At 40.2% G+C, this 16,331-nt stretch overlaps 1 protein-coding gene across 1 annotated transcript in view; it reads right to left on the bottom strand.

Annotated features, from left to right (window-relative positions):
- Window positions 1-9,887, bottom strand: part of PEAK1 (pseudopodium enriched atypical kinase 1) — a 102,000-nt gene extending 92,113 nt beyond the window's left edge. Inside the window, exon 1 of the mRNA XM_018081512.2 lies at window positions 9,813-9,887. The gene's annotated coding sequence lies outside the window, so the exon portion shown is untranslated. The remainder of the gene's footprint in view (window positions 1-9,812) is intronic.
- Between the last annotated feature and the right edge of the window lie 6,444 nt (window positions 9,888-16,331).

Below are 16,331 nucleotides of genomic sequence, written 5' to 3'. Positions count from 1 at the left end.
TGGAGCTGAGGGATGACTGACAGGTAAGGGATAATGTCCCTGTCATGGATTCCAACTGGATACAGAAAGAATTTATCACTCTGCGTTAACAGAGTTGAACAGAATTGAAGGAACGTTGCTGGCAGGTCTAAGAACTTCATAAGTATCTGAATTAAAAATAAAAGTATAAATATATGAAATATTCTGAAATAAAATTTTATTAACCAAATGATTTTGTTTTTGGTAGTAAGTGGCCTAAGTTTTAAAAATAGCAGTGGCAAGGAGACACACACAATGGTCAGTAACAGTCACCCACAAGAAATATTTTGTGAATACATCAGTGCTCCAGGCTCTCATTTGCTTTGCACCATTCCATTTTCTCTTTGATGTCAGTAACTTATTCATCTTATTAGTTCAAGCTTTATCTTTTGATCAAACTTCTGTAATACATAAGCTGGAAATGAGTTTCTTAGCGGGACAAGAGCTGTCAAACAGTAACCCATATCAGATCAACCCCAGCAAAGTGGTAACAGCTCAGGACAAGTCGGAGCCAAAGTTGGAATTTTAGAGCATACGTGCAAGTTATTATTTTCTAAAAACCACAGTGTTGACATTACAAGGGAGGAAAAGAGAGGAAAGATCGTATCTCCTGAGTCCTTGATCAAATTACTTCATAATTCACCCACTAACCCCATCCCCTGGCTCCCATAACAGACAACAATCTGAGACAGAACAAGCCTGCGGATTTTAGAGCATTAAGGGAGAAAAGGGAACAAACTGCAGTGTTGCAACTAAATCTCTGGAGGATGTAGAAGCATTCAGAGGTATTTTAAATAACAGAATAATTTTATGGAATCTTGAGGGGCAACTCAAAGTTATCCACAGTCTACGTGCAAGACAGAAAACCCAGGAGCACAGAACTACAGAGTGCCTGCAATTTCCTATGGTTTCTCTCAGCAAATTTTTCAAAGTAATTGTCAAAGATATTAGATTCCAGTATTTCGAAGATGGTATCTGCTAGTTCTTAATTTATCCTAGCCTCTCATCTTTGAAGCAATTCAGTTTCTGTCTCAGGGCCTAATTTCCATTTTACACATCCTATAATTGTGTTTGTCCTTTTGTCTTTTAAAGTTGACTTCTAAAAGATTCCCATCATTAACAGATCTACAAAGAACAAACAACTTGCTCCCTTTCTGGGTCCCTTGGTTGAGATCTAACTATTAAAGTTATAATTATTTTTCCTTATATATTTTAATAACTTGGAAATTGCTTTAAATTTCTCTTTCAAGCTGTGGGCTTGGACACTTCTTTCTTGTGGAAGGGATGTGTGCTTTGCAGAGGTTTCAGATGCTTAACCTTTAAGCTAACTTGTTGCATGAGTTACTGTTCACCTTCTATCAAGTCCTGGTTATTTTTTTATCATATTTAAATTCTTACAGTTTCCCTTTGCACACTTAGGAACTACTCTCAGCCCAGAAATCTTCTGCAGTGTTCCTAGAATTCCTTACTAACATTTTGAAACACTTCAGCCCATCTATCTTGTCTCTCCTTTCTTCGATATCTATTTCCTTAATGGATAAAGCATGAACTTTATCTTCTTAGAATATGGAAATGCTATGGACTTTTTAACATGTAAAACTAAGAGCTGGCAATCCCCCTTCCAAGACTAGAAAAACATGAAAAATAACTCACAACACTGAGCTATGCCTATTTCATGATACAGACTCTTTTCTATAGAGGAAAGTATAAATAGTGTCCACAGCTGTGCAATTTATCCTTAGCCATTAAATGTCTCCACAGTCTTACAATTTCTAAAAGTGTCTGCACTGCCTACAAATGAGCTGCATTAATATAAACAGTGCAGGAATGTCCAGAGAGCCTATAAAACAAAAGCCCTAAGAACAGACCTTAACTAAAAAGTGGCACCTTCGGATTTAAAAAATAAGAGCTCGTAACTATTTCACAGTTGATCAAATTGCCAAGAACCCTTTCCAATGTTTTGATCCCTCAATCTTGAATTCCTGGTTTAGATGCCTGGAGGGAAAACAAGAGTTTGTTTGAAAAGCAAGGAGCCAACCATCCCCTCTGCACTGTAGGTACTGAGCATCCCACCTTCTAGAGTCATCTGGTTTGACCAAAACATCCACCACCCTCCTGACAGGAGAGATGATGAAATAACCTGCAAAGACTGACAGAAGAGATGGTGAAATAACCTGCAAAGACTGACAGATCAAAACAAGGCATCAGCCCCACAGGTAGGCACAGGGATACAACTCAACTTGGGTTCATTGGCTCAAATCCTAAATAAACAAGTTCATTGTACAGATTATACAGTTAAAAATCCAGCACTGCTCACTTACAGCACTCTGCAGAGGAATAAGTGAGACTAAAATAAGCTGCACACTGTATCTTATCTCCATTTTAAGAATGAGCAAGTTTCTTAACCTCTTTGTCTCAGTTTCCAAGGCTACAAGTGAGGCATGACAAAGGCAGGAAGAAAACTCATATTTTTGGCTCTCAGTTTTTTCTTTTTTTGCTGTTCAGTCATCTTATCTTCCTAAACTCTGGGATTTAGTTATTTAAGCACAGATATTATTCTATGTTCAGCCTGGTTTTCTGGCGATTCTAATCGGCTTCTCTTTTTGCAAATGTGACCAATTGTTTGGTGATTAAATTTGATCATTTCTTGCCTACATGCACTTGGAAACAATCAAGGAAACAATACCCTAACCAGTGCTAGCTGAGGAAAGGACACATTTCTATAAAACAAAGTCAAACCAAACAATTTTTAAAGGTATGCAAACGACCGTGAGAGAAGACAGGAAACCACATTTAAAGTGCAAATCAAACCCATTGTTTCGTAAAATTTCTGGATAAAGCTTTGAAAAACGGGGCTTTTTCTACTTTTCTCCCGCAGATTTTCTTTGTTCGCTCCAAAAGTAAAAACAAAGCAACAGGAAAATGATGTTCCTCCTCCGCAGAGAAGTACCCAAGTCTCCTCCCCCTTCCGAAGGGGATCGCAGTTTGCCAGCTCTGGCAGCCGCTGGAGCATTTAAAATAGAAACGAATCCCAAAATGTGATTTGGCAAAGAACCGCTGAAATATTCAGCGAGCCTGTTTTTTCCCCCTCTTTTCCACTTCCTTTCTGCCGCTCTAATAATAAAATCTAGAGATGCTTTCGGGCACCTGGGGGATGGAGGGCACCCGGAGAGGACACCCGGACAAAGAGCCCGGTGAACTTTAACACACATGCAACACATGAACCAGACAGAGCAGCTTTGTGCAGACAGGGCTCCTTGTATGGCCACGGCCCAGGCCCGCTGGGACACTTCCAACAGCTGCTCTTATTCTTCCACACAGCTCGAGTTTTTTGCTGGAGGCATCCCGTGTGTGCCTCCCGAGCCCCGCGAGCATCAGCTCCCTGACACTTCCCAAGTTTGTAACAGGTTCCTGCGATTTTCCGGCCCACGTGGAGAGAACTTTTCATGACACTAAGTCTTCACCTACAGGGAAGTGAATCCTACAAGCCAGAATACATAATATCTCACAGATATTTCAGACCACGCTGCGTTGGAAGAAAAGTGCAAAATATGAGAGATGGTTCAGAGATATCAACTCTTTAGATATCAACCCTTTGCAGGGATATCTGAATACACAGCCAGACTGAAGCATGATAGCTGGAGTCAGTGTGCAAGAAACTCCACCCAAAACAATTTTTTTGAAATAAAAAGAGTTATTTAGTATGAAACACAACTGGACACTGGGTGGGAAAAATAAAGCAGTTGTCACAGATGTTTGAAGCAACAACAGAAAGCATGTTTTACTAACGGAGGTAAGAAGTTGGATGTGAAAAAAACATGATAGTTCAGCTTTAAAGAGCTGCTTACAACAAGAGGAGCAGATTGTGTGGCAGGTATAACCACTACTTCATTGGACTTACATCTTTAATGCCACTGACTTTTCACTAACTAGGAAGTGTTGCATATAAATTAATCCAGCTTATTCACTCACAGAATAAAAGATGTTAAGTATTTCTGAACCCACAAAATATGAGCTTTAACGTGCAACTAGCCAGCCAGGAGACTGATTCATTCAGTAGCTTCAGTTTGAAAGATGGGCAAAATGTCTTCAATATATTTATGCAATAGCACCACACTACCAACATAATCACGTTCAGGATCTTGCAACACACCTCCAGAAAACGTCAGGACCAAAACTTTCTCATTCCAAGAGCAGAGAAACCTTCCAAGCATCAACATTTTGTCCTCTCTGTTTTTTTAAGCTTTAGAATTTTTATAATCTCATCCCGAGGCTGACACTTTGTCAGCAATGAAACTGTTCAAAGGCAGCAGCAGGAGGACTGAAAGATTGATTTCACACATCATTGGTGTAGGCACTGTTTGTCAACTGCTGACCCCAAACCACGGGGAATTGCCAGGGCCTTGCAGATCGAATGGAGACTTCCAGCTTGCAAGACAATTTAAATTGATTTGAAACCCCAGGTTAGCCTGTCAGTTTTTCCTAAAAAGAACCCCCAAGTTTTAAAGGAGTTCGTTGTAAAAGAGTCATATTAGCCCACACAAGCAAATCAGCACATTGTTCTGATCTCCCCTCCCTCAAAATGCATCGTGTCCTCACTACAGTGCTACTGCACAAATAACTCAGGGCTTGCCAAAAGCTACCACCAAGCTCTAATTACAGCAGTCCTATTCTGTATATTCCTCAATCAAACAAGAACTAAATCAGCCTGCTAAAAAACCAGGCTTCAAAGTCTCCAATGCAGATTAAGAAATAAATCTCTGCAATAAAGTATCAGCCAGCTCAGCCTGCTGTGCAGAAAGAGCTTCATTTCCTCGCTTAAAGATAAGGCTGTGATAAGACTGCTGTGCAAAAGAAAGGACAAAAAGCACCAATTAATTGTACCAAGTTATTTTAAGGAAGATCATTGCTGCTAAACGTTTCAGGCAACTTACTGGTATTTCCACATTGCCTTTTTGGCTTGCTCTTTTCAACTGATTCAGCTCCATGAGTTGGAATGTGTGCACTGTCAAATTTTTTGTCATTTTGTGGAGAAGACTATGCCCTATTTTAGATTTCAGCATATTTTACACAAGAGTTAAAAAAAATTATGGGTGCACATCATTCTGCCAATCATTCTCATCTTACCAAGCTTTTGTCATGACCTGACAATACCAAAGGACTAGAAGGCATTTTACTGTTTTACAGACAGATTGCTTGATCCCTTGTCCCAAATGATGGAAAATGTGGTCTTGAGGTCAACAATAAGACTTGTAAAAATGGTGTTTCCTTACTTTAAAAGTATCTTTTTGGTCTCTGACTTGCAGTATAAAGCCATGCTCTAAAAATAGCACAAATCTATTGTAATCTAGGTGTTCTTCCCCTATCTAAAAATTTAAACGCCTTATTAAAACTATCTGAAAAACTGAGCAAAAAACTAAGCATTATCCCAGTTTCCAAGTTTTTCCTGTTTCTGAACCATACAGAAATTAATTCCAAAGATTACTCCCAAATCACATGCTAACTTCAAGTATTCAGCCATGAGAAAAGTAAATACTCATCAGCAGGTTTGACCCCAAGCTTCTGCTATGCAAGGCAGCCCTTCCAGCTCACAGGGAGAAATATTTAACTACCAAAATGTACAGTTGCTCTGGACTGACTGTAACACATGACCTGGCATGTGCTTTGACAGCAAGTCATTCAAGAAAGATGACAATACAACAGAGTTACAGAACCAAAACACAGCAGTGCCAGGATAAGCCTTTAGAAACACAATTTGTGATGTAAAGCCATAAATCTCTAACATTCAAACTAAAGACTGGAAGGTTTTAGAAGCAGCAGCCTAACTCAGCCCAACTGCTGAGGTTAAAAGACATACCCGGAATGTATTATGGCAACTAAATAAATATTTACCATGGCTGTTTTCAAAAGGCTGGGTTAGCAAAGTAACTAAGACCACGAGAGTGTTCTGGATCCTCTTTTAAACACTGGAATAATTGACTTCAGGCAAGCCAAGCTTTTAGTTCTCTTATTTGTAAAACCAGTAAAATTATGGAGTTCTGGGTTTTGACAGGAGTGGAGTTAAAAAGCCATTTCACTCCACTGCCTATCTGCTTCCAACACACAGGCAACTGGAAAGCTCATTAAATGTCTCCTCAACCAGCACCTTAAAGGAAAAAAAACTTCAGCAAACCCAAGTCTCAGCAAATTTCTGGAAAGATGGGAATTTCAGTCACTCTCCCCACAGTGAAATGCTGGGTCCCTGTGCTGCCATGAGGAGGTTTTAAATCACCACTATCTTCTCCTACACTACTCTGCAGATATAAATGGACTCTTCCCAAAATATGAATATAGCTGGAGATTCAACACTACTTCCTAAAACAGCATTAATAGCCACTTGAAACAAATATATCTCTAAGATATACACATACACATAAATTTGAGCTCAGACACACATAATTCTCAGTATGAAAATAGAAAATGTCTCTTCTTTGAATGAAAGTTTGTAGAATATATTTTTTTCCCAATAATACAAAAAAAAAGTTGATTTTGGGACATAAATATTTTCTTAACCTGTGGATTTCAGAGCAACACAGTGTAGAATAATCATTTTTGTCCAAATCTTCATGGCCAAAGATAATTACAATCACTCCTCTTGAGCTATTGACTGAAATCATGTAGCTCAATTTTTACTGTTAGTAGAATGGATCTATCAGTATTTTCTATGAAACTATAAACACATTAACATATGTAAGATATGAACCAGCAGAAGTGGCTGCATGGAAATGCCAGAACTGACTGACTAGTCTGCAGAGCCAAACAACAAAATCAGCCACAGCACCTAAAATTATTTCTCCAAATACATTTTTTTCCCCTACACTCAAAAGACATTCTCTTTTCCAAGTATCTGCCTTTTTGCCAGATTCTAAAGAAGGCCCTTCAGCCCCAAGTCTGCTTTGTCCACCAGCCTCTAATTATGAAGAGAAAGAAGAAATAATGCAGAGAAAATGAGTAACTTGAGCAAAATTTCCAAAACCTAACAGCTTCCACAGTTTGTGCCAATATTTCCTCAGGAAGTTATAACTTTATACAGAGAAAATTCTAATGATTTTGAATTCTGTAAGCACTAAAGAAAATTTAAGCCTCCCCTACGAACTATAGGGGCCTATTGGTCTTAAAGATCAAGAATACAGGAAAATATATCTGGTTTTACATGGCTACAAGCAGTAAATACTTTAGTGAAGCCAAAACAAAACTTTGAGGTCATGCTCAAAACTTTAAAAAACTTCAGTGTTATGTAACAAAAAGCATAAAACTCAAGAGAATTGTTCATCTGAAAAATATGAAAAAAAACAAAACAACTTTCCAAACAAGATATTTATTCCAACACATCTTAAAGAGGCTGAAGAGACCAGGTCCCCTCTATCTGCACATTGTGTAGAGTTTTTCCAAAAGGAAATGCTTATCACAGCCCCTGGGAAACAGTGCAGACACAGCAGGGTCACACCAATTAGCAAAGCAGCATCCAGAGAGACAAGTCATCTTCATCACAAGAAGTCTTCATTTTTCTCTCTCATGGAGAAAATAAAGAATGTAGACCTATATTTCAATATTTTTTCCTTATCCAATGGTCAGATTTCTGATTTTTCAGGTGCTGTGCAATTAACTTCAAGAACCATATCCCTTTTGCTCTCTGCATATTCTGGTTTTACCTGGCACTGTTATGGGCACTCAAGGATATGAAGTGATGAGTTCATGGGGTGCATAGAGTGTGTTCCTTACTAGCCTGAGAAAAGCACCTCAGGAAGACATGATTGTCCATTCTCCTGCTTTTTTTAAGCTCTCAGAATACAAATTGAGTCTAGTTCATCTCTCAAATTAATGACCAGAGTTTCTTTTTTGTGGTGTGACAGCCCTCCCATCTAAACTAGATCATAAAACCACTGCCAAGAAAAAAAAAACAAGTGTGTTCAAGAAAAACTGTTATAGGTGCAGACTGATGACTGCCAAAGCACCTCTGAGACAGCAGGTCCTGTACTGATGAGTCCCAGGAAGGATCCAGGACCTGCTCAGGCTTTTAGCTGTCCCCTGGAGAGAATTTTTCAGAATTCTTGTAACAGATTATGCAGGCAGGGCAAATATTTTACTGGGCATCATCCAGTGAACATTTATATATCAGATACACATTTACCTTCCCTGCAGAACAGTTACCCCTGCAACTTCTGGAGGAAGCCATGGGAAAAGAGTGATGGGAATGAAACCTTGACCCATGTGACAAAACCAATTAAAAGTAGTTGGAATCTACAGATCTAAAATACCTAAGTCACAGACACTCGTGAACTGGCAGGAGAAAGCCAAAAATTACAAACCCCCCCCATTTTGCCTTATGTTCACAAAAGGAAAGAAACAGAGCTTTTAAATTATAATCATAACTGTTCCCATATCCCTTGAATACAAGCCTGAATGCATAAGTGCCTGGCTTATTACAAGCAAGAAAGACCCAAGAAGCCACATCCACCTGCTGTAGAGAGACTGATGTTGATAACAGAGGGCTCCTCTACCTTGTATACACTAATGACAGTGCCATCCTTTTTGGGAAAGCAGAGCTTTCATTTGTTTAGAAACCGATACTGATTTTCAATTATTTCACTTGTTCGGTGATTTTTTAACCACAGCTCAGCTATTTGCATCCAGCACAATCACAGCAACTGTGAACCAATACTGGCTGCTTATTTTTCCAGTATATTTTCAATCTTTTATTGAGATCACTTGATGGAAAAAGTACATCAACTCTTTTCGTCAGCACAACGAAAAAAAGTTCAGTGAATTACCCATGCAACACAGTTGCAGGGACTATTGGCTGAACTTATAACCCCTAAGTCAGCAGGGGGGCTTCCCACTGAAGACAATATTCATTATATGGAATAATATCTCCTCCTGCATTCTATAGATTTCATTTTGTTTGGCTCTGTAACAACTTTTTCATGAAAGCACCCCAAGTCAGCTTTCTGTGCAGACAGAACAACATTTAATATGCAAAGAACTGCAGGCACTGAACTCCAGGGAAAAAACCCAATTATGTAACATTTGATATCTTAAATCTAATTCCCACTGATTTAAATGCTGTTGCTTTGGTATATCACCTGTTTACTGTTTTTTCCCCCTAAGAATTATTAGTGTATGCACGAACCTTCCATCAGGTGCCCTGGCAGTTGTGTAGGAATGTTTTAGAAAACACTATTAATTCCACAGCCTTTTCCATAATCCCCTCTGGGGAGGTTGAGTAGGAACCCCCCCTTGCCCCATAATCCATGCTGGTTATCTTTTTCAACATGTTTCTATACAACACCGTTTCTCACTCGGCAAATTTGGCTTCAAAAGGTCTGTGTGTTGCTATCTCCATTGTTCAGGAATAGCTGTGTTGATTTACACTGATAAACAAAGATAATGTACAACCATAGGCAATGAAGTCAATCTGCAAAGGACAGAGCAGGAAAAAAAGCCTGCAATTTTATCACCATTATGTACTACAAAGAAAAATTACAGCCTTGGGGGGAAAAAAAAAGGTGGGGAGTGAGAATTGGATGCCTTTTTTTTAATGAACCACCTCTTGCTATTTCCAACACCAAGCAATCCAGTCTTATTTGCAATAGTGTATTTAAAGAATGTATTTGCTGAACCCTGCTGAGTGGCAATTCCCATCAGAAAGGGACCTGATTCAGCTTCTCCCTTTGCAAGCAACAAACAATCAGCCACTTTCACATTCCAACAAGCAGAACAACAGAGATAATTATGCAGAACGCAGGAGAACTCACCATGACTAAAGCTCCAGTGCAGCTGAGGAATCTCCATCTAAACCACTCTGCAATCTCACCTTAAACCTGCAAAGCTGTCGCAGGAGGTTTTTCATGGCAACTGTTACTAACAGTGTCTCTCTTATCAGCTGCTAAAAACAGGTACTTTATATACCAGAGTGCAACACTCCTCTGATGTACCAGTTACTGAACAACTCTAAAAGAACCACCTTTGGAAGAGATTTGCTTTGGCTCTAAGAAGATAAGTGGGTTAACTTGTAAGGGACCGTGAACCAGCACCCTGCCTGCCAACAGGTTCATGGAGCAAGATGCCAGTTGGGATATGGCAGCTGGGACTGATACAGCTCACAGGGTAAACTAAACACATGTTAAGCTCTGAGCTCACAGGGATGCTGCCCTTGCTGCACAAGGAATACTTACAAGGCAAAATTCACAGGCACAGGAGCACTTGGAGCTTCGGCAAGCTTTGTCCTAACACACCTCTGTTTTCTGCACTTCCCAAGCAATCTTTTCTAGCCAAAAACACTGACCTTTAAACATGGATCTGTCTCACGTTAAGGCCTGCAATAGCACTTCCAAAATTTGGTCGTTGTAGTTGAAAGGTATGTTATCAACAGCTTCATTAGCAGCAGAGCAGGTTTGAGCCTTCCTTCCTTGCAGGTTGGCTTCCTTCCTTGGTATTTTAAATAAAAAAAAATCACCGTATGAAAACACAATTTCATGTATATAAAGCTCTAGAATAGCCAACATTTGTGGCTGGGATGTATGTTTAACAGCAAGTTCAGTGAACTGTTCCACTGACTACAACCAACAGCAAACTGTTGCACAATCACAGCCTGTGTCACTGATGATACAGAGATCTTTCATGTGCCCCTCACTCCCTACATCCTTACTGTGAGCTGTCTCCCTGCTTCTAAAAACTGAGAATGTCTACAGTTTACAGTACCAAAGTCATTAAATAAACTGGCTTCCCTAAAGATCATTCCAAACAGCAGGAGTCACCCTCCTTAACCATATAGTTACAGACTCAAAAGTCCGAGACTGGGCAATATTGTGCAACCTGTTTTTAAGCAAAACCACCCAATCTGGACGAGGGAAGCAGAGCAGGACAATTAGCAAGGCTCAAAGCAAATGGAAAAACAATTACACAACATGAGTTACTCCCCCATGGAAAACTCCTATACTAATATTTATTCTCTCTCAGCTGGTATATATTTGCATTTAACTTCAAAGTTTATTAAAGCTGTGTTGATGTAATTGTGAACCTTTACAGAGGGAGTCAGTGATTTTAATGGGGTTCCAAACAGGCTCAGGGGTCACTCTGCAGAAGACTATTAGGAGATAAGGTAGAGAGAAAGGCAGTACTTGCTTGAAATAAAAAAGAAGGTGCTAAAAGACTTAAGAGTTACCCAAGGACAGTTTCAACTCAAGAACTATGGTAATTTTGAGTGTCTCTATTACCTTCAGACATGCATGTTTCTGAATTTACTGGCCAATTTGGGGGGAGAGTACATATTTTTAAAACAATTCTCCTTCCTCTTGCTGCATTAAAAAAGTCCACAGAAAGGACATCAACAAGTATAAAAGCAAAACAATGACAGTAAGAGGCAACTTGGCAGCAAGAGCATCTGTGATATACACAGAGACTTACCAAGAGGGAATAGATGTGAAGTCAGTGTGGAATGATGTCTATATTTGTTCATGTTTATAACCTAGATTTAAATGTCTTTTTAATGTGAATGAAGGTTTTCCTGACAGTAAGACCCTCAGAGGTGAAAGATGTATATATATATATATATAAATATATACATGCAAAATTTACATCTTCTGTATTATATACAGTCTTCCTCCTTTGGTGAGCTTTGCAGAGAGGCCTGTATAAATCCAGGCACGTATCCAAGAAGGAACATTTTAGGATTGACATCAGTTTTACAAAAACACAAAAGGTCAAACGGCGAACGTTTCACTGAACAGCTTCCTACAGAACCTCTATCCAACAATGTAATAATCCAAATCTGCTAAAACACCCAGGACGTTGCACTTGGCAAATTGTGTGCTAGTAGCAGTATTTTCTGAAATAGCACTGACTTTATCAAGTCAGTGATCTTACTTTTTAGCACCACACCGAACTGGTGTCTCAGACAAGATGTTGCTAAAACAAGTATTACTAGAAGCCTACAATGTTTAGCCTGGCAGGGTTTTTATCCATTTGTTTACTGTGATTTCAAAAACTTTGCTAAAAACACCTCCTGCAGTCAACAGGGAGTGTATTAAGACAGTTGAGCATTTATGTTTCAGTGCATGTAAGGGTTTTTTTTTAAACCGAAATATTACTCTCAAGTAAAATGGGGGATAAAGTCTACAAATGGGAAGATTTTAAAATGTCTTTCCCAGTTAATATTTATAATTTTTTGCACTTTAAAGGGATGAAATACTCTTTCCCCTCCATGTTGAGCATTTAATGGGGAAATTATCCATCCTCTGCTCTAAAACCTGCCAACCAAGAAAAATATTCCTAAGCAAGAAGCAAGAACTCTGAAGGCATTTTGAGATTCAGATAACAAACTAATGCTCTTACTTTTTACACACCATATTTGCCCATCTTTTAAACATAAACATAACTATCTGGTGATCAAAGTGCAGATGTTCAATAAGGATCATTGTAATCCTGGTTACTGTGACTATAATTTGTGCAAAAGCATCTCAGTTAAGGTCAGGCCCATACATAGCAGGTATGGGCAGTGAGCCTAAAGGACCTATTTGGAGATTTTTTCCAAGTACTCACACAGAAAGGAAACTACTCAGGGTGACAATTTTCCCCAGAATCAAAGACTTAACAAAGAAAATCCATTAGAGATTGATTACGAAATACTTCTCCAAGTGGTGTGGTTTAAAACTGATTTTATCCTCATCCTGCACAGCAATATGTGATTACTGGGAGGAGGGAAATGATGAATGAGGCTTTGAGGGGTTCTGAAATTCTGCTGTTATCATTATCACCTGAACAACCCCAAAAACATATGTGGTATAAAGCCATTTTGTAACTTGGAGATCTAACAGGGTAACTTTTGTAATAGCTGATGGGGTCCCAAAAGAAATTCAATTTGCAGAAGGTGACCTCAGAGTTACACCCACCAAGTAGTTTTCCTCTATCCATATTTTCAACTATCAGGCAATCTCAAGTTAACTCAGTCCACTTGAGGAGATATTGGGAAAGAAATTGCTCTAGTAACTCAGGCACTTATCTTAGGAAAAAGGAAGCCTGAAAACTTCTTACATGGTTGATAATTTCTGCTTATGATCTGGAAAACACAGAAGAAAATACAGAGCCTGCAATACTAAACCACAGTTTATGGAAATTTGAGCTCAAATATTGGACAACTAACTGGAACTGTTACCAAGTAAAACCAAGTCATTTCTCCTTGCTGCTAACACTGGAGAAATTCTGAAGTTGTCACTTACACCTCAGTGTATGCTGTTGACTTGCTCCACTTTACCCTGCTTTAAAACAGTGAAAGTCAACTAGCAAGTCTTATTCCAGTTTGCAGCCTGTATTTTTCCACCCTAGATTTAAAACTGTATGGTAATGGAAATGGTATATTATTGTGCTGATACATATGAAACAATGCAGGCATTTCAGCCTCAGGCCAGTGTAAATCCCAGAGCAGCGCTCAGTCCTTACACAGCAGTCATGTGGGAGCACAGGAGGGTGGGACGACTGGTAATGCCAACAAAGGCTCTGTACAAGGTCCCCACAGCAGCCTGTCACAGGTAATGCACTCACAGAACCTGGCACCAAGCTCCTTTGGGGATCAGCACCCACAGCTTTTTCCTCTTGGGACTGGAGCCCCACATCTCCTCCTCCAAAATCCATGCTACTCCACAGGCACAGAGAGTGGATTTTGCCTCACTGGTGATTTTTGGCTGCCAGTAGCAGCCAGTAAATGCTGCATATGGCTCCCAAATAGCTTTACATTATTTCTTTGCACTTTCCTTCGGCTAATAAACCCAAACACGTTTTACACGTTATTATTTTTGTACTCTAAGTAGGTTAAAAACATCTGGAGGTACTAACAGCAGAAAGATAAGAAAGTTTTCATTTCAGCTTCCCCGCGCCAGGTGCTTTCTCTGCGAGCTCTTTTCACATCACAAGGTACTCGCTCCACCACCTTCTCGGCGCTGTTCACCATCTCCTCACTGTCATTTGCATTTGAATATTCTCCCCATACCCGACTGTCAGCTCTGACACACCGACTACACGGGAGGGAGCAGCTCGGCAGGATTCCTGGGGAGCTGCAGCAGCACAGGGAGTGGGAACGCTGGGGAAGCTGGCAGGAGACAGCCCTCAGCCCAGATCCCTACCTGGCAATCCCAGAGTGGACCTCTGGGGCTCTGCTTTCAGGGGCTGGGGAAGAGAAGGTCCAATGGCCTTACACGCAAAGAAAAAGGGCTATTAACACCACCTGAAACCCGAGCTCATCAGAAAGCATCCAGAACAAGAAGAGCAGTGACAAGGAGTAAAGCTGCAGATCCCTAGAGAGAAAAGGGCCAAGGAAACCTGGGCAACCAGCAGGGATGGGAGGGGCCAATCCTAAACTGGGATGAGGGGCAGCTGGAGGGAAAAGGGCAGTCTAAGAGCAAAGACTAAACAGGAAAAGGGAAAAGGAAAGGAGAGACACAGGAGTGTAAATTCAGAAACAAAGTAGAGAAAAACATGTTACAACTTGTTAACTCAGAGTAAGCTTTTCGCATGCATATTTTTCCTAGCGTGATACAGAAGGTTAACAGTGATTGCCAGTGTCTGTGACCCTAACCAATAACTTACAATAGTTATCATTATATTTTACTATCCTGTTTAGGCAAAAGAAATCAATACTTAGGAGGCATTTAGCCAAACAGCATCTGCCCTTTACTTTTCTTTAAATGACTGATTCCAACCAATTCCTTCACTTGGAGAGTAAACAGAAAAGAATATGTATTTTGGTAAACATGCCTGCAAGTGGATTTTCTAAGGAGCTGAAAAGTCAGAAACACAAATTATCCAAGAAGTTGAAATGGTACTTTGCCTCCTTGCTCTCTCTTTCACAGAAGCAGCCATAACTCTTACCCACACATAGGGAATGCTGTTGCTTCAAAATAACTGTATATTTATTTACATAGTTAATGCCCGTTCTAAAATAGAAGGAAATGCAAACATTACATCCATTATCAACTGCAGCTGGGTAGAAGTGCCTACCAGCAGCAAGGCCAGGCAGGAAAGTCTGTTGGCTCCTTGCTCTGTAGCTGGTGCCTCCTGCCCAAGCTCAGGAATCATCCCCTACCTGCCACTACTGTTCAGGTGAGGCACTTGAGGCAAACAGAACTGCCCAAAAAATGTCATTTAAGAAGTCTGCGAATTAAGTTATCTGCATGAGATATCCTAACAAGAAGGTAAAGCCATCAAGAAATGAACACAGATGATTAATCATGGAAAGTTACTCATGGAAAAATTGGTAACTCACTTCTTGCACAGTTCTACGTTTTAGAGACTAAAATGAGATTTGCCTGAAAACACACAGAGCAGTAACTTTGCCAGGAAGATGCTTCATCTGGATAAATCATCTTAGCTACTTTCCAGACAAAACCTTTTAAACCACTGTGAAACTAGATTACGAGCTCTAACTGGTCAAAACGACCAAAGAAAATCTTCAAAAGTATTTGCTGCTCTGCTACACCACTGGAATCAAACTGTCTAGATGAGGCTGTGAGTCAAAAGTCACACAGAATTAAGCACATCTAGTTTGCAATAAAGGTACTCAGCCAGCCAGCAATTTTAAACAAGTTCAACTTAACTCTCTAACTATAGAACCTAATCACAGGAATTCCATAAAGTCTTGGCTCCTAAAACAACTCCATGTTCTTTCCTTCCTGCCCATACATCTCCGTGTATTATTTTTTCCTCTAAATATCCGAGAATAAAGTACTTTCGCAGACATGAGACAGCCATTAAGCCACAAAGAGCGAGGAGAAAAAACTTTGGAGGCACTTAAGAAGCAATTAAAGAACGAAAGCCAAGCCCTACAAAATTAAACGGCAAAGACCTAAAATAAACAGAAATCACGTTCTCTAAGAAGGGACCCCTATTAAATTCGAGGTCAGAGATCCACCACGCAACGCTCCTCCTCCTCCTTGTGCTCCCGGAGGGGCAGCCTGGACATTCTGTGTCAGGTATCAGCTGCTCCATAACTAACTGACCATCGCAAAGTGCTTACATCGCTTCACTTGCTGTCCCAGCGCAAATCCCAGCCTTCCCGGGCTAGCTTCAACTTCACCCGCTGTAAAAACTGGCGAACAGACCGACCCACCTGCAAGTCCAAAATAACCTTCGAGAGGAAGGGAAGCACCGAAGGGAGGGTGGAATGCGGCTACACACGTACACAGCAACGCGCGCAGCCTTTCAAGTCAGGAACTCTCGGTAATAACAGAGCAGGGGCAGAGCCCCAGCAGGGACAGCATCCACCCGGCACCCACGGCGGCTTC

This window comes from Manacus vitellinus, unplaced genomic scaffold (assembly GCF_001715985.3).
Source record: "Manacus vitellinus isolate BGI_N305 unplaced genomic scaffold, ASM171598v3 scaffold_53_pilon, whole genome shotgun sequence".
Classification (NCBI taxonomy): domain Eukaryota; kingdom Metazoa; phylum Chordata; class Aves; order Passeriformes; family Pipridae; genus Manacus; species Manacus vitellinus.
This window is presented reverse-complemented; position numbering and strand designations above follow the sequence as displayed.